We start from the raw sequence: 6,699 nt of genomic DNA, 5'->3' as shown, positions 1-6,699 counted from the left end.
ACTCCCATGAAGTCATTTTCTTTCCTTCAAGTTTTCACTCAATGAGGTGCTTTTGCATCATCCGATCATACTTTTGCAACCTCTTTGTTTTGAGTATGGTCATGGGATGGGGCACATCTACAACCTTCAGAGGCTCACTATGGAATGGCTTGAGGTGAGACACATGAAAAATGGATGTATCTTCATTTCTTTGAGAAGCATGAGTCGGTACGCAAGCCTCCCAACTCGCTCTTCTACCTTGTATGGCCCATACTACTCTTGCCCTAATAATGTCTTCTAGCCATGGGGCCTCCGTGTCAGCCAAACCCAGTCACCCACATCAAAGGCACGGTTTGATTGGTCCTTATCACACAATTGTTTCATCATTTGTTGGGCCTTGGCTATGTTCAGTTTCAAAACTGTCATAATCTCATCGCGTGTTTAGAGATCATGATCTACTTCGGGAAAAGTTGCACTCCCATGCGCATATGCAACAATCGCAAGTGGAGGAAAGCCATACAAGGCCTCAAAGGGTGTCATCTCTATGGATGTGTGGTGGCTGGTGTTGTGAGCATGCTCTGCTCATGGAAGGAACTGGAGCCAACAATTTGGGTGGTCTCCCACAAAACAACGAAGATAAGTTTTTATAGTCTTATTAACAATCTTTGTTTGTGGGTGATGGGTTGTACTGTAGTTCGGTTTGGTCTCACTTAACTTGAAGTATGTGGTCCAAAACTAACGCAAGAATATTGAGTCTCTATCACTCATGATGCTCTGGAGCATTCCATGTAATTTCACTACATAGTTTAAAAACTGTTTAGCTGCAAGTTCGACAAAATACTCCATAGGCAAGGCAATAAATTGTGCATACTTAGAGAATTGATCAACTACAGTCATGATAACCTCCTTTCACTCACACAGTGAGAGAGATTTCACGAAATTCATGAAAATATCTTGCCAAGCTCAATCTAGAATCAACAGGAGTTGAAGCAAGACAAGCGACTTCATAGCCTCATATTTGTTGGCCTGCCAAGCCAGACACTTCTTCACATATTAACAGACATATCTCTTTATGCTTGGCCAATAAAAGAGAGATTTCACTCTTTGGTAGGTCTTGGACATACCCCCATGTCCAGCACTAAATGAATCATGCATCTCAAAAAGAAAATCCAGGATCACATCACTATTGGGAGGAAGATAGATTTATCCCTTATAGAAAAGGATCCAACCTCTAAATGTGTAGTTAGGGTGACTTCCTAGATCTTTACCCAACTCACACACCACCTTTTCAATAATATCATACCCCTTTTGGGGGTTACATGCCTGGATCAAAACATTACAATTCACAGTGGTGAGTGTGTGCAAAATTGATGCCTCTTTGAATACCCGAAAAAGAGCATCGACAACTCAATTGTCTACCCCCTTCTTATACCGAATTTTAAAGTTGTATCCCATTAACTCGGCAACCCGCAACCCACATCTGCTAACTAACTGTGGTGATCCTTTACTCCAAGAAGTATTTCAGACTTTAATGATCAGTTCAAAGCAAAAAAAATATTGTTCAAGTAGGTAAGGGTATTACTTCTCCACCACTAGCACCATAGCAAGCATTCTCTTGTCGTAAGTGAAAAGGTACGACTCCAATTTGGCAAAGACTTGCTTATATACGCTATTGGGTGTCTCTCTAGGGAGAAGATAACCCCCATACCGTTGTCACAAGCATTTGTTTCAACTATGAATACCTTAAAGAAATAGGGCAAAGCTAGCACTGATGCATGACACATGGCATCCTTTAATTGCTCGAAGGCACGGGTAACCTTCTCAGACCACTTAAACCTGTCCTTTTCCAAGAGGGTTGTTAATGGCTGAGCAATAATACTATAATCTCGAACAAACCTTCGATAATAGCTGATTAGCCTCAAGAATTCATGCAGTACCGTGGCTTGGGTCATGCTCTCATAGCCTCCAGTTTGTCTGGGTCAGCCTGAACTCTAAAACCGAATATATAGGGACAAGGTAACTCACCTTAGTTTGTCCAAAAAAATTTACTTGAATATCTTAGCAATCAAATGGTTCTCTTAATATTCTTATTACCTCTCGTGCTGCAAATGATCCTCCCAAGACTGGCTATACACCAATATATTATCAAAACATGCAAGCACAAACTTTCGGAGGTGTGATTTGAAAACATCAATCATTATGGCCTGAAATGTAACCGGTATAATGATCAACCCAAAGGACATGACCAGAAACTCGTATAGATCCTCATGCGACCTAAATGTTGTCTTGTGGATGTCATCATCAGCCATCCTTGCTTGGTGGTACCTGGAATGAAGATTCAACTTAGTGAAGGAGGTGACATATAGCTCATCCGAAAGCTCTTTGATCGCCGAGATCGAGAATTTGTCATTCACTGTTATTTCATTCAACGCATGATAATCAATGCAAAAGTGTCATGTTACATCTTTCTTTTTCAGCAAAAAAGCAAGGGCCAAGAGAAAGAACTCATGCTAGGGTGGATGATCCACTGTTGCAGCATCTCTCCCACTTATTTTTATATCTCATCTTTTTTGGAGTGTGCATATTGATAGGGTCTAACATTGTCTCGTGACCTGATAGGAGGCAACCCATAGGGCTCAACAAACACGTCAAAAAAATCACTCAAAACAGCACCCAATTTGGCAGGGATTTCAAGAGGCAACGTGTTGCTTTTTGGGCCAACTGCTTAGGCGATAAGAAGGCCGTTATTGAATGTTGCACCACATTGGGTGCCATGACACATTTTAAAAAATGATTTGTTATACCATGTGAAAGAAGGCCGGGTAACAAAACATGGAAAAAAAACAAAGAATCATAATTCATAAGAATAATGCCAAGAATCATAATTCATAAGAATAATGCCAAGAATCATAATTCATAAGAATAATGCCGTTATTGAATGTTGCAATACGCAAAGTCCAGCCTGATGCAATTTCTCATTGACCCACACTCTACAAGCTGGAATGCAATGTAACATCTTCCCCCTCCCCTCCCCCAAAGAATCGACTACTCAAAATCTTTATACTACAACCTACAGTTGCCTCAAGTGTGGATCATCTAAAATACAAATAAAACCTCGGAGGTCCTCTTCAATATGCCCATATAAGCTTCCCCAAGATGCCCAACCACAAATCTAAATTACAGGTGCTGCATGTTTGCAAGCCACAAGCTACAATCCAAAATCAACATGCAAAGAAAACTTCATACAAATGCGATCTGCATCAATCTTCCATGGATACACGTGTTCTAATGGGCTTGAGCTTGACACCCAGGCTCTCTGAGGACAGAAGTTCAGGTGAGATGCATGGACTCACTGAGAGAGATGAGCAAGAGACTGCCTTAGGTGAAAACACTACAGTCGGCCTATAAAATCCATATGTCATCAAGAAGTACTCAATTGGAATAAGCATTGCTTGTGGCTGCTCTTCTGTGACTAGAGACCCACATGCTTGAACCTGTTTTCACCACCACCAACTAATTAAATGAATATCAGCATCCAATCATAAAGCAAACCATCAGAATTCACAAGTGTATAAACTGCTTGTAAACGCAAAAGCAATGCAGAGATAGGTTTTGTTAGGTAAAGAAACCAGTTTGATGTGGTCAGAGATACAAGGATGAGGATGGGGTGAGAAGCAGTGGTCCTATACAGATTTGCCATTCCACAAATCAGAATGAGAACAAACTCAACTCGGTCATTTCACAATACCAACACAGACATGCAAAAAGAAAATCCATCAGAGAACGGCTATTTTTTGAACGTCCAAAGATATCAGCACGTGATACCACTAATCCACAAAAGGTGTAAACCATAAATAGTCACACAGAAAAGGGGCATGTTGGTCCTCCAGAAAATGATGTGGAAACAGAATCTGAAACTCAAGACAAAAACAACATACACCGTGGAGGGTCCAGCCCATAATTAACACATGGCAGGACAAGTATGTCTAAATGAGAGTGTGTACCTGGACCACGGCATTGATCCTCTTGTCCATCTTGGAATTCATGTGCAGCGCCTCTGAATGGAAAGGGCTGTTCTCACCCACAAAGACGAGGGTCCTACACTGCAGCTTCTGCAGGCCTTCAGTGAGGTCGTGTCTCCTGAAATCATGAAAACCATCACATAACAACAAGGAAACAGCAGGTGATGCCCAGGAAAAATCAAGAAACATGCATTGGGGATCCCTACCACCACATTTGCATGCATACAAAAGGGACACAGGACAAAAAGAGGACCAAGATGACCATTTCATGGTCTTCCATTATATTAAGATACAAATGATTATAGTTGGCAGTTTACTGTCTGTTAGGACGAAAGAAGTAGGTAACATGATGCATCAACATACAGATAATGGTCCTTTTGCAAGTAACTCCAGCTGGGAAACTGGCACAGACATGACCACGTGCAGGAATATGGTGAAGAACTATCAACCATTTCATTTTTCATAATTATTGGGAAGAACTAGATTTCTATCGCTGTGGCCACGTACAGGGCCAGCTTATTGCTACAAAAAATATGAGAAATATGACCATGAAGAAAGGGGTTTTGATGAGAAAACAAATAATCTTTGGTTAGTCAGCTCACCCCCATTGACCACCAAAGACAACACAGTGGGATCTGATCAAGAGACTAATTTGAGCTTTCGACAAGTTGCTGCATAGCCTAGATTTTAAATATAGCTCAGTAGGGCATCGGTCTAGCCATTGTAGGACATATATGCAACAAGAGAGCTGTTAAAAAAGTGGAAGACACTATCTCTCATGTTCTCTAACAGAAAAAATAGGGGAAACAGAATAAAGTTGACTATGCATGACTTCCAGTGTGCAAAGACTAATACTGGCCAGGTTAGGTAACCATATCAGTCAATTACAATTTACAAAGCAATGCTGGGCAATGAAGACAGGTATCTTCAGTAGCTCCTTAAAATTAGTGTGGTCTACTCAGATCTCGAATGACAAGGATGCTCTGAGATGAGATTCAGGTGTGCATTTGACAAACAAGTGGTCCGTACCTAGTCTCAAGAACATTTGCTTAACATATTCATTGTGTCTAATCTTTTCTATCAGGTTACGCATAGGGCCAATCCCATTGGATAAGTAAACAATCTAGGATGGAGCCAAGAACATCACATGCACCTGGTTGTAATATCAGTCAGGATTTTGTAACTCAACTAAACTCAGCCCAGGATATGCAATCTCAACCCAACAAATGCACTTTAATCTTTATCTTACACTATCAGATTGACAGAGGAAAATTCAGAGCTTATATTTAGTTTTCAGATCGACAGACAAAAATCAAGCCCAGAGATGCAACAATCGACTTCAAGCAAGGCAAACAATGAGTTGACAACTAATTGTTTGGTTTTAATGTATTGACCCTATGGTGCTGAGATGTGAAACAACCAACCCTATTGCATTCATGATATTTAGAATCTTCTTATAACCATGCACTGAGGTTCAATGATGTCTAGGATTCTTCACCCTAGCAAGCAACGGTTGCAAGATTCCTTTTGCTTAGAGAAATCAAGGAGCACAACAAGTGAAGTCAGACCACCCTGGCGGAATGAAATAAAGAAGAAGGTAGTTACCATGCAAAGAACTTACTGATTAATAGCCTGGAGGAAGCGCATTACATTTGTGCTCTGCCGCTCATCCAGCAGCTGTAAAAAGAAAAAACATTGTCAGAATGCCATATTAGCAGAGCAGCCAACAAGAGAGAATCAGATATATCTGAGAGATTAATGTGCCTGGGAGCTGTATTAGATTCATTATCCCAAATTCTAGATCAGTTCTACATGGATTACGGTACACACCATTTTCTCTTTTACCAGGGAGAGAGGGAAAAAGAAGATGTGTAGGTCCTAAGCAACTGTTAACCTGGTATTTGCAAAACATTATAGAACTTCTGCATGCTTTCAAAACTAGCAAGGTCTCACTACAGTTGACATCAGAGTTTTCGACTATTTTTTGAAGAATGAAACAAAATTTATTTACCCTTCGACATGCTTGCACAATGTCAGATTCCACACCTTGCAGACCACCACGAACTTCCTGAAACAGGATAACCACCTAGGCTTAGACCATGTTATATGGATAAAGATCAGCAGGAATATGAACATCCAACAACCTTGCTGAAGTATCTCTGGAGCAGGCACTCCTTCAGCACACCACACATACCATAGAAGTGGAGCAAGTTTGTCATCACCTGCAGAGATCACCCCATGAATCACAAACGTGTCACAGAAGAATGCATTTATGCAAATTTGGAACTCGGGACTTAACAGGGACAAGTGAAGCTGGGAGACAACAATAACAACAACAATAATCCTGACTCTGAAAAGGATTAGGACTTGGATTCAAGGTGATTTTAGTAGAGTTGTGGGGTTCTGAAGTTCAACATCTTGTATTTGAATACCATAACTGAACTACCGGTTTGCCCTGGAGATATGTCATCAAAGCAACAGTCAATACCTTATTGTAAAACCATTCTGTCCAAGAAGGGGCTCTGCAAAGTGGTGAAACAAGTATCAGACCAAGAACACGTTCTCTGTATTTCAGCTGCATCACAAAATGAGAGACCTAATGATTAGTTAGCTATTAGAGATATGGAATGTGAAAGACATGCTAGAACCAAGCTGGAAGATATAAAACCTACAGCAAAAAGTGTAAGAACGTAAGCCC

General features: G+C 40.7%; 1 pseudogene across 1 annotated transcript; it reads right to left on the bottom strand.

Moving 5' to 3' along the window:
- Nucleotides 1-2,892: 2,892 nt before the first annotated feature.
- On the bottom strand, nucleotides 2,893-6,087 carry LOC149828089 (protein NDL2 pseudogene; annotated as a pseudogene). Its single transcript, XR_016434711.1, has 3 exons — nucleotides 6,013-6,087; nucleotides 5,623-5,678; nucleotides 2,893-4,119 (listed from the first exon to the last, which is right to left on the bottom strand). The product of XR_016434711.1 is annotated as a protein NDL2 pseudogene (transcript).
- Between the last annotated feature and the right edge of the window lie 612 nt (nucleotides 6,088-6,699).

Source organism: Nuphar pumila, chromosome 10 (genome assembly GCF_984573655.1).
Source record: "Nuphar pumila chromosome 10, dmNupPumi1.hap1.1, whole genome shotgun sequence".
NCBI classification, from domain to species: Eukaryota; Viridiplantae; Streptophyta; class Magnoliopsida; order Nymphaeales; family Nymphaeaceae; genus Nuphar; species Nuphar pumila.
The sequence above is the reverse complement of the archived record's forward strand: the minus strand, read 5'-3'. Positions and strand labels throughout refer to the sequence as shown.